A 14,994-nucleotide genomic window follows, 5' to 3' on the forward strand; every position below is an offset into this window, starting at 1 on the left:
CATCCAAAGTCCACTGTCGGTCGACCCTCTACCGAATTCCTCATGAAATTAGACTTTCTCAATAGAAAGTCCCCGTCTAAGCTTCTACAGCAGATGCTTCCGCCTGCAGCATCAGCGCTCTAGGCACCCGACAACAGTGGACTCGTCAGCAACTTCGAAAACATCCGAGCCTCTCTTAGATTGCAGAGACAGAGAGCCATTCCTCTCCATCAGACGTCCCAGTTGAGCTTCAGCTGTTAGGCCCGAACCCTTTGGCGAGTCATGATAATTGCCACTACCCCACTCCACTCTCTATAACAGATTTCACGTGGCCCCATCACTCTCTGGCAAGTCGCGACAACGGACACCACTCCACTCTTCATAACAAACTCCATGTGGCTCTGAATGGCCCACTGATTCCACTACTCTCCGCAATAAACTCCGCATGGCTATGAATGGCCCACTACCAGGCAGTTACAGACGTCGTTGTCGATCAGTTATGCTCTCTGTCTATATAAAGGGACCTCCAGATACGTTCTTCTCTAAGCTCTAAACTCTATCTCAAAATTCTGCTAAAATTCTATTCGAGTGCTCCATTTCTGTTGAGGTAGAGTACTGACTTGAGCGTCGAAGGATCTTGTCGGAGCACCCCCAACTCTGATTTAGACTTTTCTTGCAGATCCCGATGGCGGATGCGATCCCCTCGACTCCAGCTTCTCCGTCGTTGGCAGAATTCTACACCAACAGAATTTACCCCCAACTCTGGTTTAGACTTTCCTTGCAGGTCCCGATGGCGGACGCGATCCCCTCAACTCCAGCTTCTCTGGCGTCGGTGGAATTCTGCACCAATAGAATTGGCACTAGAAGGAGGACTGTGTCATCGCAGTACCCTTGTTCTTAAAGGAGTGCTCAACAGGACTGTCTCCGGTCATCTTCTCTGACATCTTCTTCTCCTTCTCCAGCCAGATCTCTACTTGATGCCTCCCCGAAAGGCATCCACCAAGCGATCCACGGCCAGATCTCAGTGAGCTCCGCAAGCTCCGACCTCGTCTCTGGCTTTCCAGGCTCCTCTTCCTCCGATAATAGCAGTCGGCATAGAGCAGATCGACTTGCTGGTTCAGTAGGTCAGAGGCCTCACTGAAGCAGTGCAGGCCATACAGCAGTAGCCGCAACAGCTGCAGACATCAGTGTGGCCAGAAAGAGCATCGTCAGAGTTCCAGAATCCGACGATCGGGTGGGCCACTTGGGCCAGTCGCCCTGTCTTCCCCAAAAAGGAGAAGCAAAGGGTGGAGAGCCCTCAATCTGATCATGATTCCACCCCTGGAGGTATTGGAGCATGATCCTGGCTCCTCCCACACATCTTGGATGCAGCAAAACTAGCAATGAACAAATCTGGAGACTTCTGGACTCGATCGAAGGCCCTTGACGAAATCAGCCTGGTTGCTGTCTTCTTCGTCAGCCTTTCGTTCCAGATGAAGAACACCTCTAAGATCACCTCTAAAAAATCCAAGATCTGGTACCCAACCAGATCAGGCCTGGACTGAGGTCTTTCAATTTGTAGATCTTGAATCGGGGTATTCTAGATAGGAAAGAAGGTAGATAGAACCAGACCTTGCAGATCTATTTTGTTGCAGCCTTTCCTGTAGATCTGTTGATGAAGATCTCACCCGTGCCTCAAACGACCTCAGATCAACTCCAGATCTAAGAGAAACTTGTACCAACCTCATAGCAAGAGATTCTAAGTCTTGGACCTAATGTTTGGGTGGCTACAAGAGAGGGAGAGGCAATATGGATGGCAGCACAAAGGGGGAGGGGCTCAAAACCCTAGCGCCTCCCTTGCTTTTCCTGCCTTCTATGGACCTGGCAGCAAGAAACCCTAGAGTTTCTTGCTCCTGGGGCATGGAGAATAGTTGGAGAGAGAGGGAGAAGAGAGAGAGAGACTTGGGAGAAAGAGTTTTCGTATTCCTTGGCTTAATCAAACCTATACAGTGCATGTATATATAAACACAGGATCAAGTGACCCAAACCCAAAACTCCCTTGACCAACTCTATGGGAAATTAGGTTAACCCAAGCCCATGTACACCCATAACTCGATCTAATCGCACCTATCCTGGGCCCAGACCTGACCCATAAAGAGTTGATCCCTTGAGACCCACATAACCTAGACCTCAAGAACCCGAAAGGCCCACAGCCTTTCAACCTAGGGCCCAACTAGCCCTAAAGCCTCCATGAAGCCCTCATGAATGATGGACCATGGCCTTAGCCTTGGTCCCCTGGGCCTTAGGCACACCACCTGGATCACAATAATCTCTACCTTGGTGTTCCAAGGCCTCAACCAGCTCCACTCTGTCCATCAGCCGAATCAGCTCAACACATCTCTGAAAGCTGTCCCGTGGAAGTACCTTCGTAAGTGCATCAGCTGGGTTCTCCTTGGTATGTACCTTTACCAGCTCCACCTCGCCATCCTCCACAAGCTCCCTGATCTGATGATACCGAATATCGATGTGCTTTGTCCTTGCATGATAGACTGAGTTCTGTGCTAATAGAAGTGCACTCTGGCTGTTATAGTGCACTCTAATGGCCTCCTGAGTAAGGCCCATCTCCATCAACAAACTCTTCAGCCAAATTGCCTCCTTAGCTATTTCTGTCAGCCCGATGTATTCCACCTCTGTAGTGGATAGGGCCGTGATAGGCTGCAGACTTGATCTCCAAGAAATAGGACCTTCATACAGGCTAAAGATGAAGCCTGTCGTAGACCTCTGGGTATCCACATATCCACCGAAGTCTGCATCTACATAACCGCCAATCAGCCCCTGAGCCTCCTTGGACATGTCAGAGTATCCCACTGCACCTCCTCGCTATTCGTAGCAGATGCCAACTCCAGCTGAACCCGCCAGGTATCTGAATATCCACTTCAGAGCTCTCTAGTGCTCCCTGCCAGGCTGCGCCATGAACCTGCTAACCTGACTCACTGCATGAGCGATGTCTGGCCTACAACAGACCATCGCATACATCAAGCTCCCAACTCCTGAAGCATAAGGAACCGTCTCCATCTCCTAAGCCTCCACCTCAGTCTGTGGCACCATGGTCTTCGAGAGTCTGAAGTGACCGGCAAGTGGCAGCTCCATCGGCTTTGCTCCCTTCATCCCGAACCTTTTTAAGACCTTCTATATGTAGCCCCCCTGAGATAGATGCAGCACCCTCTGGGCTCGATCTCTGAAAATCTCCATGCCTAGGATCTTCCTTGCAGGGCCCAAATCCTTCATCTCAAACTCTCGAGATAAGGATGCCTTCAGATCCTGCACAACCTTCCTACTCTTGCATGCTATAAGCATGTCATCCACATACAAGAGTAGAAACACCCTAGAACCATCCTCAAGAGACTGAACATAAACACATGGATCAAACTCGCACCTGAAAAGTCCAATGTTGCGCACATAGGAGTCAAACCGCTTGTACTATTGCCTCAGCGACTGCTTCAGCCCGTACAGCAACTTCTGCAATAAACAAACCTTTCTCTCTGATCCTGGATCCCTGAAATCGGGTGGCTGCTCCATGTAAATCTTCTCCTCCAAATACCCATAGAGGAACACCATCTTGACATCCATCTACTCCAACTCTAAATCCTGAGCTGCTATAATGCTTAGCAACACTCTGATGGTAGTATGTCTGACAACGGGAGAGAAGACCTCGCTGAAGTCGATGCCTTCCTTCTGGGAGTATCCCTTGGCCACTAACCTTACCTTGAATCTGATACCTCCCTGCTCTGAAGGCCCACGTCTGGTTCTGGTGGAGAGACTGCATCTCCTCGAACATCGCCTGGACCCATCGCTCTCTGTCTTGGCTTTCAGTAGCCTCCTGATATGTATATAGGTCTCCATTCACTGTCACCAGGGCATATGATAGCATCTCCTTGAAGCCATATCGGTCCGATTGCCTGATGGTCCTCTTGGGCTTGTGTAGGGCAATACCGATATCAGTCCTCGGTCCAGCTCGCTCCTGCTGGACCTCTTCGCCTCGATCATTTGTCTGAGTCTTCTCCACCTGTGGAGACACCTTAGGTAGGTTCTCCACCTGAATGTCATGTCCTCCCGTAGTACCTGCAAGAGGCAAAATCAAAGAGGTAAGCTGTCCAGCAGCGCCCTGCTGGACCTCCTCCTGCTCCTGCTGCTCCTCCATGCCTGCTCGCCTCCGTAGGACTGACTCCTCATCAAAAGTCATATCCCGACTAATGATGACCTTCTTTTCCAAGGGATCCCACAGCCTATATCCCTTAACTCCTCATGGATAGCCTAGAAACATCATCTTGCGTGATCTGGCATCTAGCTTGCTCCGCTCACCAGCTCCAATGTGCACATAGGCCGTGCACCCAAATACCCGTAGATGGCCCAACCCAACTGTCCTCCCAGACCACACCTCCTTTGGAAGCCTGCCATCCAACCTGGTGTGAGGTGACCGATTGACCAAGTAACCCGCTGCGTCAACTGTGTCAACCCAGAACACCTTTGGAAGCCCTGCCTGCAGCCTCATGCATCGTGCCTTTTTCAGAAGTATTCTGTTCATCCTCTCGGCCACCCCATTCTGTTGTGGAGTCCCCTTAACTGAGAAGTATCTCCTGATCCCACACTCCTCATAGTAGTCCTCGAACTCTCTGCTGGTGTACTCCCTGCCATTGTCTGACCTCAGACACTTCAAGCTCCTCCCTTGCTCCTTCTCCACCTCAGCTCTCCAGATTTTGAACTTGGTGAAGACCTCAGACTTCTCTCTAATGAAGTAAATCCAGAGTTTTCTTGAGAAATTATCAATCAGGATCATGAAGTATCTGGCCCCATTCCTAGCTGAAACTGGGGCTGGTCCCCACACATCCGTGTGTACTAACTCCAGAGGGGCTGCACTGTGGGTTGTACTGATGTTGAACTGAACTCTCCTCTGCTTTCCCATCTAGCAAGGCTCACAGATCTCCCCTATAGCACCATCCTCCAGATCAGAGATGAGTCCTCTCCTGCTCAACTCCCTCAGCCCCTTGTCACCCATGTGGCCTAGACGGTAGTGCCACATCTTGTAAGCCCCCTGCTGGTCCTGTGCTACAGCTACTGCATCAGACTCTCCAGTCACCACAGATCCCTCCATGCGATAGAGGTTATTATCCAACCTCCTGCCTCTCATCACCACCATAGCTCCATTGGAGATGTTTAATTCTCCGCTTCTAGCCCTACTGCTGAAGCTGTATCCACTGCACTCCAAGTAGCCTAGTGACACCAGATTCTTTTCCAGCTCCAGGACGTGCTTTACATTTGTCAATGTCCTCACAATCCCATCAAACATCCTCACCCTGACTATCCCTATCCCAGCCACCTTGTAAGGATGATTGTCGCCTAGAGTCACTGATCCCTCATCTGTCTTGGTGTATGTCGCAAACCAAGACCTGTGTGGTGTGTAGTGATGTGAGCACATAGAGTCTAGTGTCCACTCCCCTGTGTAATATCTGTGACCATCTGATACCACAAGTAGATCATCCTCCACCTGCTGCCCAGCAACTGCACTCACTAATTCTGAGCCACTTCTTTCTCCCTTCTTGCTCTTCCATAGTGGACATTCTTGCTTGAAGTGCTCGAACTCGTTGTACTTGAAGCATTTCATCTCTTTCTTTCCCTTCCTGGACTTGGATTGGCCCCTGGACTTGCTTCTGCCTCTGCCTCTATCTGTCCTCTCCCCTACTGCCAAACCCTCCTGGGGAGCCCGATCTCTGGTCAACTTTTCTCTTTGTTCATTAGACCTCAGCACCGAGACCATGTCCTCATATTCTAGAGTCTCCTTGCCGTAGAGCAGTGTAGTCACCAAAGAGTCATATAATCCTGGCAGCGAACACAAAAGCAACAGGGACTTATCCTCCTCATCCAGCTTCACCCCGATATTCATAAACTCCGTGCACAACTGGTCGAACCTCTGAATGTGGCCAATCACATCAGATCCCTCCTGCATCCGAAGACTGTACAACCTCTTCTTCAGCATTAGTTTGTTGCACATATTCTTCCCCATATATATGGTGTGCAACTTCGACCAAAGGCCCTTCGGGGTCTTTTCTTCCAGCACCGAATACAACGCCGCATCCGCCAAACATCCTCTGATCACCGAGCATGCTTTCTTCTCCAACGATGCCCACTGTCTATCTATTATTCCCTCAGGCTTCTCATCCAAAGCCTGATCCAAATCTGCTTGCACCAGAAGATCCTCCACCTGAATTTTTCACATGAAAAATTTTTTTTTGCCATCAAACTTCTCAAAATCGACCTTCATATTGCTGCCCATGACTAGATCCAAGCCAAACAAGCAATATAAAATCAAGAAGTGTAGAATATACCTTGATGGTACCTTACTGAAAATTTTCAGCACTTGGGATCTTTAACTTCTCGTGCTTGGACCTGATACCAACTATTGGAGCATCATCCTGGCTCCTCCCATGGACCTTAGGTGTAGCAAAACTAGCAACAAACAAATCTGGAGACTTCTGGACTCGATCGAAGGCCCTTGACAAAATCAGCCTGGTTGCTATCTTCTTCGTCAGCCTTTCGTTCCAGATGAAGAATGCCTCTAAGATCACCTCTAAAAAATCCAAGATCTAGTACCCAACCATATCAGGCCTGGACCGAGGTCTTCCAATTTATAGATCTTGAATCAGGATATTTTAGATAGGGAAGAAGGTAGATAGAACCAGACCTTGCAGATCTGTCCTGCTGCAGCCTTTCTTGTAGATCTGTTGATGGAGATCTCATCCGCACCTCAAACGACCTCAGATCAACTCCAGATCTGAGAGGAACTTGTACCAACCTCATAGCAAGAGATTCTAAGTCCTGTACCTAATGTTTGGATGGCTGCAAAAGAGGGAGAGGCAATATGGTTGGCGGCACAAAGGGGGAGGGGCTCAAAACCCTAGCACCTCCCCTGCTTTTCCTGCATTCTATGGACCTGGCGGCAAGAAACCCTAGGGTTTCTTACTCCTGGGGCATGGAGAATAGCTGGAGAGAGAGGGAAAAGAGAGATAGACTTGGGAGAAAGGGTTTTCGTATTCCTTGGCTTAATCAAACCTATACAGTGCATGTATATATAAACATAGGGTCAAGTGACCCAAACCCAAAACTCCCTTGACCAACTGTATAAGAGATTAGGTTAACCCAAGCCCATGTACACCCATGACTCGACCTAATCTCACCTATCCTGGGCCCAGACCTAGCCCATAAAGAGTTGGTCCCTTGAGGCCCACATAACCCAGACCTCAAGAATCCGAAAGGCCCACAGCCTTTCAACCTAGGGCCCAACTAGCCCTAGAGCCTCCATGAAGCCCTCATGAATGATGGACCTTGGCCTTAGCCTTGGTCTCCTGGGCCTTGGGCACACCACCTGGATCACAATAGGAGGATCCCTACCTCCATTCTGCCAGAAGACCCTCGAGACTCGCAGTCGAGAGGATCTCCTAGATCAAAGGCTCCAGGAGATGAATCGACGGATCGAAGAGCTCTGCCATGCTCCCACTGCTTATGGTGAAGACATCTGCATTGACCCTCCTTTCTCTCAAATGATCATGCAGGAACCAATCTCGCCGAACTTCAAGCTCCCCCAATTCGAGAGTTACGATGGGACCTCAGATCTGGTTGACCACCTGGAGGCCTTCCAGACAATGATGTTGCTCCATGGTGCGCCAGATGCCATCCTGTGCCGAGCTTTCCCATCCATCTTGAAGGGAGTAGCAAGAAATTGGTACTCGACACTGAAGTCGGGTACCATCTTCTCTTTTGATTAGATGAGCCACCAGTTTGTGGCTCATTTTGTTAGCAGCCGGCATCTCCGAAGAGGTTCAGAGTTCCTCATCAACATCAAGCAAAAGGAGGGAGAATCCATCCGAACTTACGTCAACCGTTTTAATGCCGTCGTGTTGGAGGTCCGAAATCTGGATCAATTAGTTGCAATGGCCACCTTGAAGAGTGGTCTTCAAAAGAACAATCTTCTGTTCTCCCTGGAAAGGAAGTATCCCAGGGACTCCGCTGATTTGTTGGCTTAGGCCGAAGGATATATCCGAGCAGAGGAAGCCTTCAAGATGAAAGACGAGAAGGCCGCGAAGGAGCGACAGGCGGGTGACTCCAGCAAGTCCACAGCTGAAAAAGGGGCGAGTGAAGCTCGGTCACGTTCCCAAACTCCTCTCGGACACAAGCATGTCCGAACTCCCCCCTGAGCTCGTAGGCAGAGGAGCCCGGACTGCAGGGTTCGGTGGAGCTCTCCCTCAGGAAGATTCCACAGCTACGCGTTGATCCCAAACATCGATCGATGAAGGAAAGAATCTGAAGTCATGCACTGGAAAGACAGATGGCAATAGCTGAGGAAGTTGAAAAACTCCTGAAAGTCGAGTTCATCAGAGAAGTCAACTATCCGAACTGGGTCTCCAATGTGGTTCTAGTCAAGAAGGCAAACGGCAAGTGGAGGATGTGTATAGACTTCAAATAGCTGAATAAAGCCTGCCCGAAGGACAGTAACCCACTACCCAGAATCGACCAACTAGTGGATGCAACCTCAGACCACGAGCTTCTCACTTTTATGGATGCATTCTCCGACTACAATCAAATCAGGATGGTGCCAGAAGATGAAAAAAAATTACTTTTATTACTAACCGTGGTCTTTATTGTTACAGGGTCATGCCTTTTGGCCTCAAAAATGCAGGGGCGACCTATCAATGACTAGTGAACAAGATCTTCAAAGAGCAGATCGGCCACAATATGGAGGTCTACGTGGATGGTATGCTTGTAAAAAGCAAGTCCACAAAGAACCATGTCGCCGATCTTGAGGAGACCTTCAGCGCCCTCTGAAAATATAAGATGAAGCTAAACTCGACCAAGTGCGCTTTTGGAGTAACCTCAGAAAAATTCTTGAGCTTCATGGTATTGGGGCGTGGGATCGAATCCGAAAAAGATTCGTGCCATCCAGAAAATGACTACCCCGAAGTCAATAAAGAAAGTTCAGTGCCTTACTGGGAGAGTAGCAACTTTGAATCGCTTCATCTCAAGGTCGGCCGAACGATGCCTATCTTTCTTTCAGACCCTCAAGCAGCCGAAGAACTTCTGTTGGACCACTGAATGTCAGCAAGCATTCGAAAAATTAAGGAGCTACCTCGGCTCACCTCCGCTATTGACAAAGCCCGAACTCGAAGAGGAGTTGTTCCTGTATCTGGCGGTCTTCCCTGTGGCTCTCGCAGCAGTTCTGGTTAAGAAAGAAGCAAAAATTCAACGGCCGATCTACTACATTAGCCGAGTATTAAGAGATGCCGAAATCAGGTATACTAAGTTAGAGAAACTAACTTACACCTTGTTGATTGCAGCTCGAAGGCTCCGACCTTACTTTCAAGGGCACACCATAACACTGCTCACCGACTAGCCGATCAAGGTGGTTCTGCATCGAGCGGATGCTTCCGAAAGGATAGCAAAATGGGCAGTCGAGCTCACAAAATTTGACATCAACTATCAACCTCGACTGACGATTAAAGTCCAGATATTAGCAGACTTCATAGTGGAGTGCACTATTCTGGAAGAGGCCGAACTTGAATGAGGTGAAGCCGACAACTCAGGGCTCCAGTCAAATTCCCCTAAAGAAAGAATAGATCTCCTTGATGGTTTTTGGGCCCTCTACGTGGATGGTTCCTCCAACATGTTAGGCACAGGCACGGACCTGATCTTGATCAATCCAAAAGGAATTATTGTGGAGTACGCACTGTGATTCAAATTTTCTGTGATGAATAACGGAGCAGAATATGAAGCTCTGATTGCAGGACTGAGGATCGCCAAAGAGTTAGAAGTGGATCGGCTCTAAGTCTACAGTGACTCCCAATTGATGGTGGGACAAGTCAATAGAAAATATGAAGCTCGAGAAGACAGTATGGCCAAGTATCTCGAAAAGGTAAAAAAGATCATCCCTGCCTTCGGTAGCTTTGCCATCAAGCAGATTCTAAGAGCAGAAAATACTAGGGCTGACCTTCTCTCCAAGTTGGCTACACTGGCTCTGGTCGAACTACCCAAAGACTGCTCACAGGGGAGACCTCCTTTGCCTTAGCCCTCGAAACAGAAGCCATGATCCCGATCAAACTCAAGCTTCCGTCGGTGCGAGTCGTGGCATTCGATGAGCAGCGCAACTCACAGGATCTCAAGGCCAACCTCGACTTATCAGAAGAAAAGCGGGAGATAGCTCAAGTTTGGATGGCAGCCTACAAGCAGAAAGTAGCCCGCTACTACAACTCCCGGGTCAAGAGCAAAGCCTTCAGAGTGGGGGACTTAGTACTTCGACAAACTGCTGTTTCACAACCACAGAACCAAGGAAAACTTGCTCCAAACTGGGAAGGCCCGTATGAAGTCAAGGAGGTAGTCCGACCCAGAACATACTATCTAAAAGAGCTCGGAAGAGCAGACCTTTCGCGATCGTGGAACTCGAAAAATCTACGAATGTATTACCAGTAACTTTGCCTTAAATGAAAGTTTTATATTTGCATATCTTTTCTTTTGGCATGAGTCTATAATGACAGGGAGTAGCTCCTTCAGACAATCGAAACTAAGCATATCAGGAACAAGAAGAGAACCTCATCCCGACATAAATGAAAGCCTAGTTATTAAGAGACCGGATGGGGGGAGAGGCCCTCGCAACGGCCCTTATGTGCCCCCACAGCCATGTTAGGAACAGGAGGAGAACCTCGTCCTAACATGAGCAAAGTCGAAGGCCTGATTATTAAGAGATCGGATGGAGGGAGAGGCCCTCACAACAGTTCTTATGTGCCCCCACAGCCAAGTTAGGAACAGGAGGAGAACCTCGTCCTAACATGAGCAAAGTCGAAGGCCTGGTTATTAAGAGACCGAATAGGGGGAGAGGCCCTTACAACGGCCCTTATGTGCCCCCACAGCCATGTTAGGAACAGGAGGAGAACCTCATCCTAACATGAGCAAAGTCGAAGGTCCGATTATTTAAAGATCGGATGGGGGGAGAGACCCTTACAATGGCCCTTATGTGCCCCCACAGCCATGTTAGGAACAAGAGGAGAACCTCATCCTATCATGAGCAAAGTCGAAGGTCCGATTATTTAAAGATCGGATGGAGGGAGAGGTCCTTACAATGGCCCTTATGTGCCCCCACAGTCATGTTAGGAACAGGAGGAGAATCTTGTCCTAACATGAGCAAAGTTGAAGGCCCAATTATTTAAAGATTGGATGGGGGGAGAGGCCCTTACAACGGCCCTTATGTGTCCCCACAGCCATGTTAAGAACAGGAGGAGAACCTCATCCTAACATGAGCAAAGTTGAAGACTCGATTATTTAGAGATCGGATGGGGGGAGAAGCTCTTACAACGACCTTTACATGCCCCCACAGCCGACCTCGTCCTAACATGAGCTGAAATTGACTGTGTCGGAAACAGGAGGAGAACCTCATCCTAACACAAACGAAGACCTAGTCGTTCAAGATCGGATGAGGAGAAAAGCCTCCTCAATGGCTCCTCTACACTCCTACGACCCCGTTAAGAGTAGAGAGAAAACCCTCACTCGAACACAAAAAAAAAAAGAGAGAAGAGAAGAGGGGAAAGCGACGAGCTACATCGGTGATAAGAAAAAAACAAACTACATCAAAGACACAAGGAACCTTGTCTCAACGAGGAAGGAGACCCTTGTCAAAAATCCTTAATCTCTAAGAGGGAACCCGACACTGAAAACTGACTTCCTCAAGGTAACGAGAAGTTTGGGCCCCCAAGCTCAAGCACCGGGAGGAAGCATCAAACTCAAGTGGCCTCAAAAAGATCTTCAGTCATGAACAAAAAAGGATAAATCAACACAGCGACGATCAGGAACCTTCAAACAACATCAACATCGAACAAGATAAAAGATGAAAGAAACTCGATAAACATCAACTCAAAGTAAGAATAGACAAGGTAATAAGAAAATTCCTTCTCATTTTATTAGTAAAGCATGCATTACAAAGCCTTTGAAGGCCAAAAAAGAAAAACGACAAGAAAAGAAAAGAATGCATGGAAGCTCTAAGGAAGCTCAGCTTTTTCTGACTCCAAACTCTCGATTCCAACCATTATCAGGGATTGCCTTAAAGTTCTCAACTTCTTCTCCTAGTTCCTTCTTTCTTAACAGCATCTCCCGATATATTTGGTGGAACCGTCTGCATCCTTGACTGCCCGCAGCTCATAGGTCAGCTGAATTTTTAAATCAAAGCGAGGCAACTTCAACTATGAAAATTTCTTTATACTTTCTTCATTCGGAACCCGAACTCGAAAGTAGGGGGACTGGTGTTGGGTATAAAATAACCCCAGTCAAAGTTCGTAAAAGGCCGACCCTTCCAGGGTTCTTCCAGCTTTCGACCTTGTGTAGCATCTTTTTGAACTTCCCCGACCATCCGGGCTTCCACGGCAATCAGTCTCCAACCGAACTTCTACCGCAAGCTGTCTACTCCGAACTTCTACCACAAGCAGTCCACTCCGAACTTCTACTGCAAGCAGACCTCTACTGTAAGCAAATTCCATCCGAGCTTCTACTATAAACGAATTCCTTCCGAACTTCTATTACAGGTGGACTTCAGCCGACCTTCTTCGATAAATGATCTCCATCCAGACTTCTACAAGAATCAGACTCCGTCTGAACTTCCATAGCGGATGGATTTCGGATGAACTTCTACAATGGACGGACTCCAGTAGCTGAATTTCTACAACGGCCGACCACCTCCAGTGTCTGTTGTACCTCTCCAGCCATCAACCTTCAATAGCATCAGTCGGACTTCAACAACACCAACCAGACTCCCATAGGATCTTCCAGACTCCTCCAGCGGACGAACCTCCACAACGCCATCCGAAGTCCACTATCGGTCGACCCTCTGTCGGATTCCTCATGAAATCAGACTTCCCCAATAGAAAGTCCCCGTCTGAGCTTCTACAGCAGATGACTTCCACCTACAGCATTAGCGCTCTAGGCACCCGACAACAGTGAACTCATCAGTAACCTCGAAAACATCCGAGCCTCTCTTAGATTGCAGAGATAGAGAGCCATTCCGCTCCATCAAATATCCCAGCCGAGCTTCAGCCGTCAGGCCCAAACCCTCTGGTAAGTCGCAATAATGGCCACTACCCTACTCCACTCTCTGTAACAGATTCTATGTGGCCCCACTACTCTTTGGCAAGTCGCGATAACGGACACCACTCCACTCTTCATAACAAACTCCACGTGGCTTTGAATGGCCCACTGACGCCACTACTCTCCGTAACAAACTTTGTGTGGCCACAACGGCCCACTACCAGACAGTTACAAATATCATTGTCGATCAGTTACGCTCTCCGTCTATATAAAGGGACCTCCAGATACGTTCTTCTCTAAGCTCTAAACTCTATCTCGAAACTCTGCTAAAATCTTATTCGAGTGCTCCATTTCTATTGAGGCAAAGTACTGACTTGAGCATCGAAGGGTCTTGTCGGAGTACCCCGCAACTCTGATTTAGACTTCCCTTGCAGGTTCCGATGGTGGATGCGATCCCCTCGACTCCAGCTTCTCCAGCATCGACGAAACTCTGCACCAACAGAATTTATCCCCAACTCCAATTTAGACTTTCCTTGCAGGTCCCGACGGTGGATGCGATCCCCTCGACTCTAGCTTCTCCAACGTCGGTGGAATTCTGCACCAACAGTTATGAACAAAGAGGAACCCTACATTTATAAGTGGGCAAAATATTCTGTAGTGCTATTTCTTGTGTTGTTTGTGGATAAAATTCTCTTAATCGAGAATGGCATTCCAGCATTGCAAAGAATAAAGGTTTAGGTGTCATCTAATTTCTCCATGTTCAAGACCAAATATGGTATACTCACTAATGGTAGTGAGCAGAAACCAGTCTGATCTAAGTAAGAACCACTGAAAGATTGTATAGACAATCCTTAAGTATTTGAAAAATACTAAGGTCCAGTGACTCAAATATGGAAATACTAACTTTAAACATGTGGATGTTTCGATTTTAGTCAGATCAAGATGACAACAAGAAAGTATCAGATCGTACCCTAATTATAGGAGCAATTTGCTGGAAAGGTTCCAAGCAGGATACTTTAGTCTACTCAGTTAGTGATATAGAGTACATCATAGCATATGATGCTGCCATGTAAGCTGTGTAGTTGTTGAGCTTCATTAGTAGGTTGGGAGTGGCATTCTTCATTGATGGTCCAGTCCTATCGTAGCACTGGAGCTATAAATCTAGCTAAAGAACTGAAGGACTAGCATACTCTGTATTGCTATCACTTTTGATTTTGGATCAGGATGACATCGATCTTGGGAAGATTGATGATAAAGGAGAACTTGACCGACCCATTTGCTGAGGCCTTGAAACTAAGAAGTTCTACGAACTCAAGTGGAAGATAGAATATTTGATATCATTCTGATTGACTTTAGTACAAGTGGGAGTTATTGGAAAATATATCCTAAAGCCAATCATCTAAGTGGTAGATGATTGGAATTAGTATATGAATTATCTAATAATAATAGTTATTTGGTTGGTTCATCATAAAAGTTCTTTCTTTCTTAAATGAACTCCTAAATTATGATGAAGTTCTTAGAACCATAATCAATCGATAAAGGAGGATTTATTAGATGGTTCTTAAATTGTTCACGACCAAATAATAAATTATTAACAAGGACGATAACTTATCAAGTGTAGGTCATTGTATGCCATATGCGTTGGTTGTCCTCGTAACCAAGTGGTGTGGAGACACTGGTATGGCATCCAGGTGAGATGTAGGAGTACATCTGCATTGAATGTGATCAATGTAATACTCTACTATCAAGAGTAGCTAGCTAAGGCCAAGGGGTATAAATGTCCCTCCGACCTGAGATCACCATGGTGACTTGCAAGCAACTCACTATGCTTTGGTGCCGGACTGTCTGTATTTTTAATATATGTTCGAAAGATTTTTGGATACAGTTAAGTACTTGTAAAGTCGGTGTGTGAGTCAAGATGAG

This window comes from Elaeis guineensis, chromosome 6 (genome assembly GCF_000442705.2).
Source record: "Elaeis guineensis isolate ETL-2024a chromosome 6, EG11, whole genome shotgun sequence".
Classification (NCBI taxonomy): domain Eukaryota; kingdom Viridiplantae; phylum Streptophyta; class Magnoliopsida; order Arecales; family Arecaceae; genus Elaeis; species Elaeis guineensis.